The sequence below is a fragment of the Eleginops maclovinus genome, chromosome 12 (genome assembly GCF_036324505.1).
Source record: "Eleginops maclovinus isolate JMC-PN-2008 ecotype Puerto Natales chromosome 12, JC_Emac_rtc_rv5, whole genome shotgun sequence".
NCBI lineage: Eukaryota > Metazoa > Chordata > Actinopteri > Perciformes > Eleginopidae > Eleginops > Eleginops maclovinus.
In genome coordinates this window covers 22,712,025-22,732,955 of record NC_086360.1, presented here as the reverse complement: position 1 = coordinate 22,732,955, position 20,931 = coordinate 22,712,025, and the positions used below count along the sequence as shown (strand labels likewise).

General features: G+C 43.8%; 1 protein-coding gene across 1 annotated transcript in view; it reads right to left on the bottom strand.

Annotated features, from left to right (window-relative positions):
- The window catches only part of fam222aa (family with sequence similarity 222 member Aa), a 47,043-nt gene extending 31,745 nt beyond the window's left edge, over window positions 1-15,298 (bottom strand). The window contains exon 1 of the mRNA XM_063897905.1: window positions 14,412-15,298. The gene's annotated coding sequence lies outside the window, so the exon portion shown is untranslated. The remainder of the gene's footprint in view (window positions 1-14,411) is intronic.
- Between the last annotated feature and the right edge of the window lie 5,633 nt (window positions 15,299-20,931).

Sequence of the window (20,931 nt, the reverse complement as noted above, 5' to 3'; positions counted from 1 at the left end):
AGAGGGATGAAACCGACTGGTAACTTCAAGCAACATTAAACAGGAAGCATGGGCAGGAGGTTAAAACCAATACACTTTTGTTCACCTTTCACCACCAGCTGTGAGCCCCCCCCCCCCCCCCCATTTATTTGTTTTACTCTTGGAAATGTTCTTTTTAATCTATTAATATGCTTTTCTGTTGAAAATAGAGATTGTGGGAAGGCAGCTTATCATGTTTCTCTTTCCCTCTGATATACACAGAGTATTTAGAGCTGAATCTCCCTAAATCATCCCCCTGGGCCACCCTGTCCGTCACTAATCTGCCTGCCGCCGCCTACTCATAAGAAGGTGTCACATTTCTGGCACTCCTCCATGGGATAAGCACTTCAAACACCAGATCTTCTCCTCTTGACCTTTCCACGGAGATGATCGATTAAGCCTTTTGGATTTATTCCATAAACAGGCAACCATTACATCAAAAAGGCGAGGAATTTACCTCGGAGGCAGAACTCCAATTTATATTGGCTTTTCAAATCCACATCGTACAGCACTTTGTTGAGCACAGAGCCTTATTTCAGTAGCTGGTTTGGTATCTGAAGCACTGCAGTTCCTACTTGTAATTATTGAAGCGAATCACAATAACAAAGGGAAATTCACCTGCTATTTGTTCTCCATTAAACATACGATGCAGAAACACTATCTCTTCCCGTGCAGAGTGGGAAAAAGTGGAGAATAAAATGTATGAGAATTAAAACAGTCCTGTGAAAAGTCGTCACCCTGGTTTGTTTTCACCTGTCCAGGAAGCTCTGTGAGGTAAAGCGAGGAACACAGGGGCCGGTAAAAGATCTGCTGCTTGCTTGCTGCATGAGCCATTAAGTTACAGCACTGCAGGTTTCCTGTTTTCATGCTTGAACACTTTCTGCATGCTCTCAGCAAGGACAAGACCAAACAATCTTGAGTGAAACACTAGGGAGGAGCAGCCAGAAGACAAAGAGTACTCTGACGTCAGAATGCTTTAAACCACAACAAATCACGTGTCACTTAGAATCCCATTTGCAAAAGTTGAAACAGGAAATGCAGTTTCATTTCACCAGAAAAGGGGAGAGTTCCCTCTGAGAGTCCAACCTGACTCCTCCTGTCTGTGATCGCAGTGGTCAGTGAGCCCTGCCTCAGCTCTGAGGGACTCCTGCTCTATGGTAATCGTATCCTTTTTGAATAATGAGGCAATACCACCTCTCCTGCCCATTCCCCTTGCATCCTTGACTGGAGAATTTGATAGACACTAATTCTAGCTCCATCTATAAAGCTCCTCTCATGCATTTTTAATAGAATCTATTACTTTAGGATTAAATTATAAAAGACTGTCCTCCTTAAATTTTTAATAGTTTGCATAATTGGTATCAGGGCCTGAATGCGACCCATAAAAACCCAGTTTGTGCTGGACTGCGCCGGGGACCAAGCCAGACGAAACCACACAAAAAAGGACACACATGGCATGACACCATGACACACGAGCACAAAGTTCTGCGAACATACGAGTTAGGGCATTATTGCTTTGGATTCATTGCCGTGGAGAATAAGGGGGTGTGAGCTCAGGGCTGTGAATAAAGGGGACAATAAGGTCAGGGACCATGAGAGCTCCTGCAGGAGCCCGAGGCAGGAGGAGTCACCTGATGGAAACAGGAGACATACTGTAGACCAGGTGTCCGTAGACACCTGCTGCCACTGATGTCATCTGTGACCACAACCCTCACCAGGGCAAACAGCAAAAACTACTTATCAAGTTTACCGCCTGCCTTTGTCCCCACAGTCACTGATAACTGTGTTCAGTCAGCCTAAATGGAAATGTATTTCCCTTCACTGTTCCCGGGTTCCAGGCAGATCAGCCATGAGTTAAATGTCATCTGCACTCCCTCACTCTGCATCTGCAGCTCAGCTCTAACAGTAGACAGAGCATACAGGGGAGCAAATGTGTCGGAGCCGTCTCTTCTAAACTATAGCCCCCTTAGAAATCTATGCACGTCACCATCCCCCAAATTAGCACCGCAGGGACACCCCCCTCACCGCCCCCGCCTGCTGGCGGCAGCTCTTTGGCATATCTGTACCGGGGAAAATATTTCACACTGTATGAATTATTAAGAGCGGGGCCAGTGCTAAGCAGTGTGGAGATAGACCAGTTATTCACAGCTCTATTGGGACGGATGCGTCGGAAACCGGGGCCGCTCGCCTATCAGATCGTTTGTCACGAGCGATAGACAATTTACAATGAGAGAATTCTTCAATTTATTCATTCTGCTGTCACTGCAGTTTTCTACCTCCACTCATTTCATTCAATAGCGCCCTCCTCCTTTAACTGTGTCTCGTCTGGTGAGGGGGCTTCAGGCCTGGTACTGCTGCTCACTTAGCTGAGATAAAGGTGGAGGTGAAACGCATGTGCCGGAGACATGAGGAAAGCAGATCCTGCTACTTTAATCATCTTAGCTGAGGTAATGGTGTGTTGGGGACATCCTGTGACAGCTAAGAGGTTTGGGCCACAGTGGTGGGGCTGTGGCTGACTGTGGCTCTGTGATAAAGGAAAAGAACAGGAAACAGAGCCCACAAGGGTGCTCATAAGACCCCCCTTTTATATACAGCCAGAACAAAGTGAGCTAAATTAAACTGCAGTAGACTTGTTTAAACGGTCAAAAGCATGAAACAGAGAAACAGGTTTATAAAAGGCCAGCACATTTATAAATATATGCAACTATCTGAATGCAAAACCCTCCCAAACACAGGTTGTTATTTTAGTTAATGAACATTTTAATCAGGAGAAAGAAAACGATCCCACAGGGCCGTATCCTGCTCATTTTCACTGAAGAGAAAATGCCAAATAACAACTCCTACGCATTTAGACAGAGGACCTCAGCACAAACGTTTGGCAGAATGCAATTTCAACACTAATTACTGAAGGTGAACCAGCAGTCAAAACAGCCTCAGATTTAGTTTTTGTTCACAAACACTCCAGCATGGACCAAAAAAGACCATCTTTAAGCTTAGGCAGCGCTTTCTCACTACTTCAGGAGATGGTAACTCAAATTCAGGGGAGACAAAACACTGATAATGTTTCCAAAAAGTGTTTTTATCTTTCTAAGCTGAGTTTATCTGAATTTAAGATATAAAATCACATCAGAAGCTTTGTTGGTCTAAATGCTCAGTGAGAGCAGTTTGACCTAAAGCAGCCCAGAGTGTTTCTCTCTCTGTGATGCCCTTTGAAAGCCTGACGCAGACGGCTTTCACTGAATAGGCCTTGATGTGAAAGGCAGAGATGTTAGATAAATGTCCTTGCAGCTAAGGCCTCTGCCCTCTTCCTGATGATGCATTCTTATACTCAAAAACCCACTCCCCCCGCACACACACACACACACACACACGAAGAAACACAGACATGCAGTGCCAACAATCCCACTGAGGGCAGCATTTGTTAGGGGACAAGGTGACCCTGTTGCCTAGGGGCCTGTGAACAAGCACAATGAAGGCCTCTCATCCTGCACACACCCAGTCGGCTGTGTTGGGCTGATGGCGGGTGGAGGGACGGGGTGTGAGGGGCATCACAACACCCTGCTACTGCAGTTTTAAAGCCCCTATTCAGGAAGCCCCCTGAGATAGCGCCTTTCACACCCTGCACAGACGGAGCAAAATCCCCGCTTGTAACCCAGAGTCACGCAGTCAACAGATGGAGCAGCTATTGAGTGAAGGATCGCGCCGGCAGAGGCGGCTCCCCATCCATCCCCGCTGGAAACAATGGGGCAGCAGGTCAAGAGTGCCGTCTCCAGAAGGAGGGGTCAGGGAGGGGGGGGGGGTTGTGCTTCGACACAGTCAAGTTATGTGGGCGCTTTGAAACTGGAGGAACTGAGAGGATCTTTTTTTTTGGATGACGGGCGGAGGCGAGGAGGCTCATGGCTGGCTGCCGGGGATCAGACTCAGGTGGTGGGGGCTTGTGTGTGAAACTGGGACAGAAGTGTTTGTGTTTAACCTGCAAACAAGAACAAAAAGACATCCCTGCGCGCACACATTTGCATGTTCAGAGGAAACATTGTCCTTGCAGTTTAACGCACATTTCAAGCACCAACTGTCAGAGTCTTTGTGAAGAGAGAACTTCACTGTTGATAAAAGGCACTGCAGTGAGGCTTCATCCACAGAGTAAAGCCCTTACTATTGACGAAAACTGTTGCAACGCCCTTGGGAAAAAAATGTTCCTCAAAATCTGAAGTGGATACACCTATTACTATTGTTATGTATTACATAATCAAGCCACAATTATTTATATGTATTAAAGCATATCATTAAAAAAAACAATGCTTCTCTTGTCTGTTTCCTTTTGTTTAAATGTGAAATATTTTCGAGCATCATCATGTCATATTATCATACAGGAACCAGAATAAAGTCTATACAAATAGATGTTTTAAAACCTTCTGAAGTTGTGATTAAGGGACACATTTGCTGTGTTTTTAAAGCAGAGGAGTGACTGTGAGACAAAGAGCTGAACAGCTATGAATAGCAACATGCTCAGATGCTCATGCATGTGCATGCACGGGTACGTGATCACACAGATGATCACAAAGCAGACATAGCTCCCTGTACGGGAAAGTATATCCATTTCCATTGACCAGCAGTCTTGCTATCATATGGCTCTGTCCTGGCAGTCAATTAGTCATCCAGGTTGCCCTGCCTCACTGGGTTTCCATGTCCAGAAACGAGACAAAGACACAAGGAAGGTATAGAATGATCCTATAACTTCACTATCTTTATATTCCGTTAACATCCTAACTACTAAGCTGACAAATACTGCCACCACATGTTCCTTATCCTTGAAAGGTTTGGTTTATGGGGCTGTTTTGCACAGGAAGGCTCTCATTACAAGGCAGAAGGTGTCGGGAGCATTGCAGCAATACTCCCATTAACCCATTAAGATTAATTGACAAGAAATTACAGAGACTCAAATAAGACTTCTTACCACATGGGAAATGTTCACAAAATCACACCTAATTAAACACAAAGCCTAGTCCTTGAAATCAGAATGCAGAAATATTTTTCAAGATAGGGGCATGAAGAGTTTTCTGGCTCTTAAAAAAAACATACATTTGGCGAGGAGACCGTTATTTCATTCATGTTTGTGTTGCCTTCAAATAAATTGCCAAGCACAGAGGGACAAAGGATAGGGCCGTAATTCTCCCTTCCCTAGGTCAGACAACAATACATCAATGGTGTGCCATTTCAGAATATGCCGGTGTTATGCTTTTGAGCCCAGAATTGAAAAAAAGATAAAGCCTATTCCAACCACGCTGAAAGGGATCAATAAGTGCAAAGAAGAAGAAAATGGCCCTAAACACACAGAGGCTTTTATTCAGAGTGCCACAATGCAGATGAAAGCACAGAATGCACCTGGAGAGCAAAAGCTGAGAGCGGAGGAAGACAACAGAGCTCAGAGTTATCAGGCGGGGCCAGAGAGCGCCGGCTGCATTCAGATCTCAGCACCATCTATCTCCACAGCAGTTATTAGATTTCTAATATTGTTGATTTTAAAGAGGCTTGGGTTTCCTGCCACAATGCGGTGGCTTCAGCCCCAGTTACCAAATGTTCCTTTTCAGTGTGGTCTCACAAGGTTCTCTTGGCTTTCTGCAGAGAATACTGCTGGGCAGAGGCCCTTATTTAAAAGATTAATAGGATGCTGTCTTGGCAGAGAAGCAATCAGTGAGGTTTCTGTGACAGCAGAAAAAGTGTGAAAACAAGGCAAAGAGGAGAGACCATTGTCACGGTTACCAACTGGCTGCCGCAGCTCAATTGAGATAGCTGTGGCTTTCAAGCCCAGCTGTCAATCACAACAGCCAGCATCAATGGGGCAAATTTGAATGATAAAACGATAAGTCATGAGCAGGCGATTTCCCTGTCATTGGGACTGGGGCTGTTTGAGTGTAACTCACTATGGGTGGAGAGATTTCACTGAAGCCATATGGAATTTGGTTTTGCCTCAAGTTTTCTGGCTTCACCCCTCAATCATGACAGAATGTATAATCACCGAATGTCTTCCTCTCAATCCCTGTTACAATTGGCAGCACAGTGCTGTCACTGGAGATGGGCGAACAAAATGGAAAGCTGACTAAAAGACAAGCTTTAAGTGACACTTAATTTGAGATACCCAGGCATTCTCTCAGCTCCAGTAAACAGGATCCATCAAACTTCGCCCAAAGCCTGTATGAGTCTGCAGCTGTCTGTGGGGAGCGGCACAGTATGCCTGAGAGGCCCTCAGTTACCAAGTGCACTGATGAAGAAATCAAGTGCCTTAAAAGTTCCTAAAAACAACAAGGAGAGGTGCAGGAATGATAATGACACTTTCAAAGAGCACATTTTCCTCTCAACCATGTCTACAGAAACACTGTAAGCGTTTTCTCCTCTAAAGACAAACCCACCGAAAAAGGAAGCATGACAGAAGCTAATGACAGCCTCAGAGAAAAAGAAATAGAGTAAAAAAAAAAACAGTAAGCTGGTGAAGAAGTGAGAGAAAAACACTGAACAGCTGCTTTCTCCCTTCTTCCCTTTGCTCATCCCAGGAGAGACCCATGCGCTCTCCCTGATCCTAGTTTGTGGCTGACAGAGGGACCGCAGCTCTGCTCATCTCCCCACTCGCATGGCTCTGTGCCCCCCCCCGCCGCCGCCGCCGCCGCCGCCGCCGCCACTCTGCTGCCAGGAGGAAAAGATGGTGGGGAGGGGGAGTCGGGGCTACATCAAGGAAAGACTCTCCCAGTGGGTTCTCGTCAGTTCCAGGCCATTGCACCTTGCTCGATGGAATTTTGTACACACACACACACACACAGACACAGACACAGACACAGACACAGACACAGACACAGACACACACACACACACACACACACACACACACACACACACACACACACACACACACACACACACACACACACACACGACTATTAATGGGTGTGATAATGTGGTATGATGTTTTGGCTCTACGGTCACATTTAAAGAACTGTTGTAATCATGTGACTCATTTCAGTGACAGATCACTCAAAGTTAGTGACACAATAAAGGTCTGAAGCCCCGCAGAGCCTATTTAAGGGCCACAGGAGCAGATTACGTTCAATCAAAACCCAGTGATACGGTTGATCTGGTCAGCGGTAATGTGCAGCCAAAAGGCCTGACACACTTTCATGGTCTTTTGGGACGAGCAGAGAATGGCAGGCTGCCCTTGTGCGTTCAGTCTCTACAGATGTTGCCTCGGAGAGCGTCTGACTGGCTGGCTGCAGTGACAGCTGGACAGCTGTTCCTATAGACGCAGCCACAGAAGCATGCCACTGAGATGGGGGTGGGGGATAGCGCTGTATGTTTAGTTTATCTGTATGAAGTTCCCAGGACGTGCAAAGCTGTCACTCTTAGCAATGGTGCATGAGCCTGGATAAGGAAAGATGGCAACGAACGCGATATGGAGAGAGAGCACAGATGGGTAAATATCAGACACGGCTGACATTATTTGAAGAAGCTCCATTAACAAAACTCTTTTTTATGTGAAGTGTAATTTGTTTATCCAGAAATGAACAGTCTAATGCAACACCAACTGGCTACACTGGCATAAGTCAAAGCATTTAGTTTGATCCGTGGGTTTGTTTGAGCAGCCGTGACTTTCTTAAATCATCATAAACAAGTAAAAGTTTAATATGAACTTCACAGGGAATTTATAAAACAGTTTTTACTTCTTTATAAAAGAGGAGAAGAAGAAATCTATTTTCAACAGCAGAGAGGATAATTGGCTGAGCATTAAAACGACTCTGGACTTTGTGCCAACATCAGTGGCTGCTGGTGATGAAAGGCAGTTTAAATTGGGGTCATGTTCAGATATTATACCTTTATCCTGCCACTTAAAAACACAGTTACCTAAAATAATGGAGACCTGCTGGAGAACAGTGGAGGGTAAAGACAGCCTGTAGATTAACATCCTGACTGAGGAGTAATAACGAAAAAAGCAGTTGAAAAGAATATAGACGTTGAAAAACACTCAGCAGTATTAAATGTTGTCACCTGCTGAATAAACACACTGCAAATCTTGAGATAAACAGCTTGGATTAACGCCAGTCACTTCTGCCAAAACTCTCTTTTCCTAAGCAGGCCGGGCTATTAATTATGCTACAAAAGGTCAGCAATTTGTTCAACTCAATAAAAATGTTAATAAAACTAAGAGCTCACAAGAAGAAGCACTTATAGCTTCCGGTCAGCCATTAAAAAAAAGGGGAATATGTGACTGTGTGCACATGCATCCGTTTAAATGCAACATTGCCACTGCAGCATCACACAGGTCAGAGGTTATACAGCAGCAGCTATCGAGCAGAAATACATCTTTGGCCTTGTTGTAATCCCGGTCAAACTCCACCAACTGCCCAACACAAAGTGATGCAAACGCATGCTGACAAACACAAATCTACAGTGAACCAGGAGATGATAAGCACCTCACACACCCAAATTTCAGCTCTAACCTTCGACCCACTCTGCTAAATAAATTAAAAGACCCATTAGGCAGATTTCAAAGGCCGGCAGTGGGCTAGTAATTATATATGAAATCTTTTAGAGGAAAAAAGTGATTACTCTGGATGCAAGTCTGGAAGTGGGTGGGGGTGGGTTATTGCTAAGCAACCAGTCATTATCCTCCAGAGTGGAGCGAGGTGACCGGCCATCCGTCTAACTCCGGTGGCTCGCCTGGCTCCTGTGCAAACCCCCCCACCCCTTTCTCCTTTTTCTCCCCCGCCACTCTCGCTCCCTCTTGCTCGCTTTCTCGCTCTCCCTCTCTCTCTGCCGTCTCCCCGTCCGAATACAAACAGAGATAAAGAACGCTGCAATCGCTCTTGACACACAAATAGGTTAACACAATAAAGCCGGCTTTGCCTGGCTCACTCGAGGGAGGAAAGCAATTCCAGCAGCAGGCAGGAGGTAATAAAACAGGGCTAGGAGTGTGTGTGTGTGTGGGTGTGCATTTGTCTGTGAGTGTGTGTGTGTCCATACATGTCCTCATGTCAATGTTCCTATGTTTTTGTATGTGAGTGGAGGCAGGCACACAGAAGCTCTTTGGCCTCAGGGCCTAATATCCCACGGATTTTCAACCCTTTCTTGACACAAATAATAACGCAGGAGAGAATGACGGAAATTCCAGGCTACTCCTCCATTTAGATTAAGGAAATGGCTGCTTTATATTAACAATATAGCTGACCTGCTTCCGCCCTACACAAACACATAAACGATTCCCTATGGGTTATATGCCGGCTGTCTTGTAAATGGTCTGCAGCTTGGTTAAAATTCAACAAGTAAAATTGAATGAGTTTTATCTGTGCACGCCTCAGCTTACTCCCCCTGATGCGGCTGCCAGGCCTGGCAATAAATGATAAAAATCTCCAGAGTTTTATTAAATCGTGTTGCATTCACGCTGAACTCAGGAAAATGGTGAGGTGGCTTCTGCAATTACAATCCAGGACCAGACAACATTGTTTTCTCCAGTCAGTGGAAATTTCATTACCTTACAGCAACCGCCTTAGAATTGGGTAATAGCCTCTTTTTGTCAGAGACACAAACCGTCTGTGGGAGGTGTGACACTCCATAAGTGTTATCCATTTGCAACAATATGCATCTAGTCAGTCACAGTCCAGATGCTGGTCAGCATAATGTGCACCGTTATTCAGTGATATGGAGGAAGTGAGTGGTGGAAATAGCAGTCAATAGCTAATTCCTGGATTGACTGTCATGTAATCAGACGCATTGAACCTTCACGCATCCATACAGCTGACTGTATCTCTCCTCCAGGCTATTATAGACAGATGACATGGTTCACACAAGGCCTCATCTGTAGCATGTCGATAAATAGAGCGAGGGCGTACACATTTTCTCTTTCTGCGGAATGAACTGCGAAGAAACCTCAATTAAAGCTTGTTGAAAAGTTTCACGCCTTGAGCTCTATACAGGATTGCCATTTGTAAGTAATTATTAATCAATTCACCTTGCTTTTACTCGCTGTTACTTCAACCAAGTATTCAACCATCTGAGATGTAAATCGGTGACCATTGTCAACAGGGAATATATTAGCACAGCATGACCAGAAAACACCTTATCTGTCTGATGTATTTCCTGCTTCTGCAGAAAGCTACCAAGCCCGAGGGAGAGCAGTCAACCAAAATGCAGGGAGATGGAGATTAGGATGATGTGCAGTTCCATGTTCCATTAAAGTTTGATCTTCCTCAATAGCCGAGGAGAATCAGATATCTTCCATTCAAGATTAAAGTACACCAGCATAGAGCGGGGAGATTAATCAGAGGCCTGCATGAGATAAAAAAAACAGCCTTGCTTCTGGCATGGAAAACAGTGGCAATAAAGAGTTCAGCTGATAATGTGAAACATGGCCAGGCACAATAGCAAATCAAACAGCATGCACAGGCCTCCAAAACAAATCAAAGCGCCGACTAGGCTGCAATACAGAGGTTGGATAAGTACAGTGGGGGCTGATCAGATAGTAACCAAGGCCTTCATTTTATTACTGTTTAAGGTTGAAGAGGGCATACTGAGGATTTTCCCATGTTGCTCACTGTCGCCAGGCTCTCATTCCCTCTCCTCCTCCTCCACTTGAGATCAATGGCGCTGGGGTGATTTCACAGCAGCCTGCACTGTCACCCAGAACAAATCAATGTGACCATGAGGAAGGCAAGAGCGGCATTGTTTTTAAGGAGAGCAAATTCGCTGTTGGAGAGCTTGTCAGATTTGCTTTATACTTTTTCTTCCACTAAGAACACTTTGGAAGGAGCATGCCTCCCCACACCTCTCTGACTGGGTTATGGAGTAAACTATAAAATGCACGGCACTCAGCCTTCCTATACTAGTGTACTCATTAACCACATATAAACTCCCCAGTCCCTATATTTCACACGCACAAGGGCATTGTCAGACATAAAAAAATGGACTGACCGCCGTAACCTTTGCAAATTAAAGGCTATACATTAACCTCGGGGGCCCTGTGAGACGTGACTTCCACTCAGTCTGACAGGGTGAGGGGGAGGAGGGGGAGGAGGTCGGGGGATCGCCGCTGTCCGTCATGCGCTAAGTGGCTGCAGATAACCCTGATGAAGAGCTGCCAACGTCTACCATCACAGCGGATCAGATCACATGAGCAGGGCTGTGGTCAGGTGAACCTTTTCCTACAGCCCGAACAACAGGAAATCCTCGGCGGCGTAATGAGCAGAGAACCACACAGCGTCTCACTAACATAAAGCTCTCATCAGAAACCCTGCAGGGGTGCAAGTGTGCAATCACAGGCCTGCAGTCTTTATTTGAGCAGCTACTCCACATCAGACATGCTTGAATTGAAATGCATAGGGTTGTTTATGAAAACAAGATGCCTGCACTGTGTTTAAAGTTGTAGAATGACACGCAAGTCAATTTAATGATGATCTTTTGTATTATTTTCTGTTACACGATGCTAATTACACTACGGGTCAATCAAACAGCAGTTAAGTACTGTGTATGGTTTGATTTACTAGCAGCTGCTTTGAGCACAAAGAACTTGTAGTGCTACCTGCAAACATTTACACCAGATATTTTTCCTGCAAATCCTGCCTGCACATATGATGTCAAATCCCATCAACACTTTGCTGGAAAAGGAACTTAGCTTCCACCTCGATTCATTCACACTGACTGGCTGAAGGGTGTGTTTGTTTCTCCACAATTACTTCTGCGTAATGCCTTTGTTTTACTTCACTTTCCCCCCCCCCTTCCCCCTCCACATCCTGAGTACTGATGTGTAAGACAAATCTTGCTGCAGGGACATCAGAGTTTATATGAAATCATGTAAGGTACAAGAAAAGGGCACGTCTGTTTTGTTTGCCTGCACATGAGAAGTATTAAAACAAGGACTATTGTAGACTTTGCCTGAAATGAAACACTTTGATCAGGCATCTAATGAGCTGCTGGTGACATGGCTTTGAGAGGAAACGTTTGTGTTCCTTAAAGTGTCCGATGATATTAGGAAGTAAGAAGCTTTGTGCTTTTTTCCAGGATATCAAATAATCTAAGAACGCCTGTCTTTTCTTTTCTTTGACAGGGTAAGGAAATGTTTTTCATGATTATTTACGTCTGCAGTATATTTTCGCTGGAAATGGAGTTAGTGGATCGTAAATCGGTTCTCTAAAAAAAAAAGGGGCTATTTTATTTGTGTGAATAAAAATAAGCACTTTTATTACAGAGTCCACACAAGAATGGACATGCAGACACTTCAGGGGTGGGAAGATCTTTAGTCACACACACACACACACACACACACACACACACACACACACACACACACACACACACACACACACACACACACACACACACACACACACACACACACACACACACACAATCTACTATTTTAGTCATCTTAAGTGCCAAAATGAGTTTTGCTGCCTCTGGGTAGGTGCTGAGACAATCAAACCATGCAGGGATTAAAAAAGATTAATACACAGCGCAGGAAATTAAACTTCAGCGACTTTAACGATATTCATGAGTGAAGCTCACTTATTCACTTCAGGCATGCGCTTTAATAAGCAACGAATACAGTAAGGCACCCAAACGCTATCAATCAATCAAACTGATATGGAATTGGAGCTAAAAAAATTCAAGGCTTCTCTTGGTGTTGCCTTTGACTTTTATCAATGCGATGCTAAAATATGCTCTCCACCTTACAGCTGTTGTTGGATTAAATTAGATCTTACTTTAGTAATGCTTTCAGGACTTGATCGGCGAGTAAAGCAGAGACGAATAAAATGCTGAGATGATCAGATTGTTGCAACACAAAATACTTTTCAAGACTAAATGTGTGGACTTTGTTTGACAGTTGATAGCAGACAGCAATAGGAAACATTGTGAAATCAAAAGAGGGAATTTGAGAAAAGTCTAGCAGCAGGACACTTGAAGGTCCAATGTTACTGAAAAACACAAGACTTAACAGCAAGCTAGAAAATAAAAAGGCAAACCAAGAGCTACAAATTCCAAAAGGTGATTCAGTGACCCAGATATTAAAGCTTTTTCAACATTCTGTTCTCCTCTGCCTTGTCCAACCTTCATGTTGAGTTAAGGCAAGCATTATGCTGGGAAGACTATTTGTTTAGGTGAGGAGCAGCCGCAGAGCTAATATGAGCACAATTTGCTCAGCAGGTCATAGGCGCAGAGTGGAGGAAGTAAATGAGGCAGTTCTGCCCCCTCGGGTGCAGCCCCTGCCTCATACATCACTGGATGTTTTATTCAATACAGCCAGGATGGCAGGTGCCCTGACTGTGGGGGCGCCTGCCCCGCTGTAGGGGCCCATATTACATTCAGCGAGCTGCCTGTCTGCTGGGCTGCTGGAGAGAGAGTGACTGGAGCCAGTGAGGAAGATACATTTTGGGGATGCTTGTAGTCTAATGATAAAACATACTGTGTGCAGCTTTTTCCCTGCACAGTCAGCATAATGTGCAGGCTCATTTATGTGCAGTGTGAGCGATGAAGCTAAATATTGCAGAGAAACCTCAGCTACCCATGAGGCTCAAAGTTCACAAGAGTGGAAACAGCCCTAAACTTTATCAACCCGCATATTCAAATAAACATGGACTGACATTCAAGATAATCAAACTGTTGGATGTGCATTCAAGGCTCAGGCTGCAGAGGAAAGGTTTGCTAAAGAATTCACAGGACAATGACAAATTGCCTCCAGACCTCAATGCAGCACAGAGAATCACCCATGTCTCCGAGCACAAAGTGAAAAGTTTTACAGCATTCAGCACACATCTGCAGGAATTGCCTGAGTTCCTTGATTAAAGCCTGTCACAATATGCAGGCCCGCTATAAAAACAGATTGTATATCATTAACACTCGAGGGTGAAAAATCACTAATTGCAGCAGTCACTATAGTCACCCTCCCCACACTCAGTGACGCACGGGGGCGTAAAGATGAGAAATTCGTACCTTTTGCTCTGAGCAGCAACTCCTCTAGTGGCACACACTCCTGCCTGTGGTGCCTGCGGTGCGATACCCTCGACAATACACTTAATTGCTACCCATACTTGAAAAGACCAATATTACACATCAAAGCAGTTCCTAAAGCCATTCGGGAGCGGCTCTCTAACAAGTCGATTTTACAACACTTCCTTTATTGTAGGTCACGCATGGAAACAAAGACTTTATATCTGAGACATCGTTATGTGGGCAGTATCCTGGGAAAAGGGAACATTTACAAACATTCATTATTTTCTGTTGTTCTCCTCTTTACCATCCCAAAAGGATTCAGTGCGTCTCTGCCTGTAACTACGTTAATGGATACAAAAGCTGACCCAAACCATTCTGCATCTGCAAGACTTAAATGAGAAAAATAAATGATCATAGAATATATTTACCATAAATTGCTCCGTAGTGCAGACTAGAACTCCATGCAGATTGTAGCATTCACTGAGCAATCTGCCTCATACTTCTGTGGTCCAAATTAAAAAGGATTCATTCTGTTCTCCAAAATCCAGCAGTCGCTTTGTCGATGTCAAATGTTGATTAAGTTTATCCTCCTCTTCCGATGTTATGCAAATTCACCGGTAACCCCGTGAATTAGATTCCACACTCTAGCCTCTAGCATGCAAAGTTAATAAGCTTTGCCCTTTTTTCTCGACTCCGCTGCCAATTTCTGTCGAGGGCAAAGCGCAGGTCGGCAATTTCAGGAGCGTCCTCGGAAGGATTGCGCACCGAGAGCGCTTCGGGTTTTCAACGTTTAGCCTCCGGAACAAAGTAAAGGGTCCTGGTCGCTCTCCTTTTCGCTTGTAGATACCTCCAAATAACAGAACTGATTATCGGAAGACTGGCTTGGTGAACTACTACGCAGTATTCCCAAATCCACCGCTGTTACGCATGGGTTTTAAGTGGTCCGCCTGCTCAATATAGACGACCTTAGTTAAACATTCTCTACCGAGTGCTAGTATTATTCTCTATGAAATAGCAGGTACCCTGAAAGAAATCAAGGCTGGGCCAATGGAGCTGGCTGAAATATCCTAAACTGAAGCGATGTAAAATCCCGGTGCTCAGGCTCTGCTCCGTCCGTCACTTTCTCCGTGGTGTCGGCAGAAACGAGATGTCTTGCCTCCCGTTTCAGACTCAGATTTCCAGCTCAGACTTTGGAGTAACCTCGATAGCAAAGGTCCGAGATACTCTCTTTGGTGTATGAACTAAATAAGAAATAGTTACGACTGATTTGAGAGCTAGCAGCTGCAGGCGGCTCCGGGATGCGGTCCTGCCCTTGTGCCGAGCTGCCGAGACTGACAATAACCCGGAACGCTGCAGACTGTCAGGCTGCACCGACCGCCCACCGACCAATCACTGCACTCAGGGAATAGAAACATTCCCACGGGTTGGCCAATCATCAGTAATTGAGGACTGTTACCATAGAGATGCTCGGCGTCCAAGCGTCTAAAAGCACGTTGTTTATTCGTGGAGAAAAAAAAAACAAAAAAAAAACGGTCTGATATAAATTGCCGTGGCAGGATGCAGATTGAGATCTTTAATCACGCTTCCATCCTTATCAGCAGCCTACTTAAAGGTTAAAGGCAGCATCTCTTCACGGGAAAACTAAAACCTGCAGGCTGTGCAGACGTGCCCTTGAGCAGGAGACTGAATTACTTCAAGCCACAGGAAAGCTGCTCCGTAGCTGGTCTATAGGGAGAAATAAAGTATTATCATGCAGCCCGAATACAATTAAAAGTGATTAGCATGCAGAATTAATCTGCTGTTTATGAATTGGTGACTGCAAAATGCTTTTTAACTTAATTGGTTTGAAACTCCTATAGGACAAATGATCCATATAAATAATAAGCCTGGCAGAAATCTGTTTTTGATATCAAAGGTTTGCCTGATGTGTGATCAGAGTTTATTGTCCTGTATGAGCTCATATTTCTTAAGTGATCCAAAGGGGAAATCATGCACATCTCTTCAAACTCCTGACGATTGATAATGTCTTTCAACAACATACCTAAATATATTTCAGTCAGACAATCTTTAAAAATATGACATAAGTGTATGTGACTGTCTACTTAGCAGCATTTCTTTACTGACACTTCCAGCTTATATGAGTCACAGGGAACTTTGCAAAACACCTATTTTGCAAATGTCATTTAACAGGGGGAAATGGGAGGGTTTTCTTTGACTGAGGCCCTGAGCATTCCTCTTCTTCTTCTTACCAACTGTGTCCGGTGCACACAGACCCCTGGACATACAAAGGCAGTACAAGCAATCACACATCATGGACTCTCATAATAAGCTGACGCTGGGAAGTGGGTGATGCAGCACTCAGCTTATGCCAGTGCTGATAAGAGCCTGAAAGTATTACCTCGGTCTGGCAGCCCGCTCCTAGAAATCCATCCTGAGCCAGGTCATCAATTCTGCCCTATCTGATTGCTCACCAATCCCTGGCAGCTCCATGTCGCTGTCCTGCTTCTGCCTTTGAAATTCTCTCTATGACTTGCACTTTCATGCTAGTTCTTTGACAGAAAAAGAGGTACATATGGGGTCTTTTGTGTGGTCCTACACCAACAGGACCAAAATAAAACTGACTGTCGGGGGAGGTGAAATGATGATGCCTGACTTAGTCAATCCCTTAAATGTATTCACTGCAATCACATCTCCCCCTCATTGCTGCAGTGGACTTATAGAGCATACATTAAAGCTCAATCATATCACCTACGCCGTGCAGCTGCATAGTCAATCATACAGATGAACAATTAATTGAAAAATACTCAACCAGAGCTGTGTTTTGCTCCAGTGAGGCAGGCAGGCAGGCAAATAAGCCATTTGATTAGCTGATAAGCAGATGACTCAACAAACATTCAAGGCATGTTTACTGTGGTTTGATTAGAGTATGCCCAATACGCAGAAGATTGGACACAAATACGTTGTGAAAACACTCAGCTGTTCCAATCCCCAAGGCAGCATGAGGGCACATAAAAACAATGAATTATTTATGGGGGAGACTAGCGAAATATCACAGTGGATAATTTTCTGTGGGCTATATTAAATGCAGTTTTCAAAATAATATGTCTGAGTCTTTGCATTCCCAAGAAATCAGTCCCAATGACAGGATCTACAGCGAGGTTGGATATGAAATCACATTAGATATTTCCCTGCCAAGAAACCACTGAGCCGTTTACTAAAACACCAAAGCAAGGGTTATTCACATGGTAATTGGGCCTCCTTTCTTAAATATGATCAAAGGGTATTTGCTTTGTCTCTGTTTGAGGTATCAGCTCTGCTTCAAAATGAAAGACCTCACTATTAAGCAAAGTCTTTGGCATGCTTCATCTGAAAGAGGGTTCACAAAACCAATAAATCCAGGTTCAGCTTCAGTAAAAACCACTGCTGCTTCTGTTTGAATGGGGCATCTCATAAATAAAGCTCTTGCACGCCCCCATCCAGAGCAAACATTAGTGTCTGTCTCTGAACTGAAAGTCTTACACTGTTACAATTTGTTCCTGAAAGTGAACTCAGTTTAATTGAGCAAAGTTCAAGTCTCCACAAACAGCAAAGTAACAGGAAAAGAAATCGATGGCAGCAGAGGCATGGAAAAAAGAGATAGCATTGATTTATCTGCCATTGATTCCCAGGGATCGCTGCATTGTGCCCTCTGGGTGAAATGCACGCTGTCTGCCAACTGATGGGGATGAATCTGAAAAGGTGTCAAGTGGTTAGAGGACACAGAGGTGGCGGATGAGATCGGGGGCAGCCAAAGGTGGCATGGGAGGAAGAGTAGACTGGAGTGGGAGCAAGGGCATGAAGTATCAAACGGAGAAAAGGCAGTGGAAGAAAGGATTGATAAGAGGGGATGATGTTGCGAGGATGACATCGACACTACGAGGGGTTGAGTCTCTAAAGTGTTGCGTTAAATGTCTTTGACAGAAGAGAACAGAGATCAACATGAAAGCAGCAAGCTGAGCAAAAGGCCTGAAGCTAAAGTCATCAACCAAGACCCCAGCTGAATTCAAGACTTCCCTGTCCTCTTGAAAGTATCAACATCATAAATGAATGTAACCTGGCTGACCCCTGTTTTAACTATCATACGCACAACAACTTTAGTTTAGTCATTGTGATCTCAAATGCTGTTGGCTACAATGATACTGTCTGAGTAAGCATTTATCAATTCCTGCTGTTGCAAGGGCTTGACAAGAAACGCTTCTTTTGCAATATTTTAAGTCTCAGCAATTGGCAAATAGATGTTTCCCCAGAGACTTTATACTGACAGCCAAATGTTGTTGAGAAGAGGGGAAGCCAGGACAAAGATCAGAGGGCAGAGCAGCCACACAGACCCAGACAAAGAAGTGTTACTCCTGAATCTTTACAACATCCCTCTCTCTCCTCAGTGGGCTGTTGGCAATCTCACGTCCGCACTGAAACTGAAGGAGAAGTGAGTGTTTGCTATTGTGGCCCCCTGCTTCTGTAGCAACCTTCAGAAAAAGGTTGGTATTTCATATTTTGGAAAAACCAATACAACACTTTTTTTCCTACGGCCTCGCTATTGTGAAGGTGGTGATATTTCAACCATATTATGCAAGAATGGTGTAGGTTTTATAAGTTACTTTTGTAGTTAAGTAAACAGGCAGTCTGTACCTCATTTATATTTGAAAAGGACAAGGTGTTTCTGAACAGTTTAGGTTGAGAGTGATTTCCTGTGAAGTGCTTTGTAACCTTGTTTTCTATTCAAGGTGCCGTTTAAGTGAACCTCAGTTGAATTGACACAAAGACTGTCACTTGTTTATGTCTCAGAAGTGTTTTGGTTCAACCCTCGAAAGCATCTGGTTTCCTGTGTGTGACCAGTCAAGAGAAGTCTCTATGAGACACCATCCGGAGCCTCATCATACACACAGGAAACCGTTTGCAGACAGTCTGAGTTTGGGATGAGTGTGTTTTAAGGTGGTGACGGTTAATGCCTTCCTCAGGCTTACATTTCCGTTCAAAAACAGCATATCAAATACTGTAATTGCATTAAGGTGTGAAAGTAAAGGGCAATAATGTATTTGTGCTTTCATAAAATAATCTTTACTTAAGACAAAACATGAACAGAGTTGAAAGGTCAGGTTTTTACGTGTCGTCATAAAACAGAAGCATAAACATGCTCGAGTGATGGGAGGTCAGAAAGCTTGACCTCTGTCACACCTGGGCCTTTTTAATCTCATTGCAGATGTTCCGCCTCATAAAAAAACTAAGGAGACAAACTAAGGAGACACCCAAGCTATTTGTGTTTGTTAGGAAGTCATGTTCCAGTATTTGAAAAGCCTTTAAGCAGAAAGTCTTACACCCAGCTGCCACTACCTTGTTAGAAAATAAAACCCTTTTTCAAAACCTACTACGGTATTTGTCAGCACCTTAATGTGAGCTGCAGCTCCCAGCATCGTATTAAAAAATACACTTTTCTGCTATTCATCAAGCAATGAAATTGTGATGAATAAAAATACCAAATGAAAGTGTTTCAACATAATATGAAACGTCAACATTTTACAACAACCCGAAGTCACGCACAGACAAACACACTGACACACAGACACACACACTATATTTACGCTGGAGTCTGGTTCTCCTTACAGCAGCTGGTTGAGGCAGTTCTGTTGTTTGAGAGCTTGACTTGTTGTATACAATACAAGACAGGATCAGATTAGCACTGGTGTCTGTGACAAGTAAGGGGCCGCTGATTACACTTTGTTTAGGTTAAGACCACCTTTAATAAAAGACGCCCTTAAAGGAAACAGCCATAACAAAAGCACACATATAATCAATATGTGTTTAAAAAGCAAGTACAACATGAAGGCAAGTTCATTTAAATCAGAGATTTCCAGCCATGCAGCAGTGAAATCTCCCCGATGTGCAGTGAAAAAGACTGTGATGATCTCCGCACTAATTACATATCTTAATCTTGTGAAAAATTTGACTGTAATTTCAATACAACTTGGTAAAAAAAAGCCTTCACTTAGTGCCAGTGCTCAATACATTATTCTAACTGGGTTTCAATTATGTGTTTATCCTGAAAAAATGACACAAATAAGTAAAATGTAAAAGTACTAAATGACTTGTTGTGGAGTGTGGTTTTGAAGGATGATGTTGTCCCACAAAGCAATGCAAAACAAATCTGGAGGAGTTGCTCACAGAGCAGTTCAGTAGCTGCTGTGATTTCTTTAGAAAGTATATTCTAGACCTTGAAAATAATAGTTTTATAAAGCAATCAAAACTCAAAGTCCACTTACAAGCTTCTTCTGAATTTTCTGAATAGTTAGTCTCTTCATTGTTAAGTTCTACAGTACACCTGAAATGGGCGGCAGTTTTTTGTTGTTGTATGGTATCAGAACATAGATATTGATGACTCTTAATATTAATATATACGCTGTTTTCCAGTGGTTTTAGGATTTATGCTAAGCTAAGCTAACCATCTGCTGGCTCTATCTACATATATACTCATCAGATATAAGATTAGTGTTGATTTTCTCATTAAACTCTCAGCAAAGAAGTGGGTAAGCGTACTTCACTAGCACAATTTTACTTCTTGCAGTCACTCCTTTGCATTATGGATAGAACATATTAGAAAATTCTGAGGATTTTGTCACCCCTGTTGCAGGTTACTGTGTTCTGAATTCCCTGTGTTGCATTTTAAATTGCTTAGGCTTGTTCATTTCAAGTTGTGAAGTAGCTGGTTGAACACTTTCCATGTCTCTCCATCTCAGTCAGTCAGGCTCCAGTGGACAGAGGGACCATCATCCTCTGCTGTGCGCAGTGCTCAGCTCTGCCCAATTTTGCACCTCCGCTCACAAGTGATAGAGCACTATCAGTTCTGACAGCTCCCCAGAGCCACTGGGATTTGAGTGCTCCCTCCTTTCACCCGCCCTGCACCCCCAAAACACA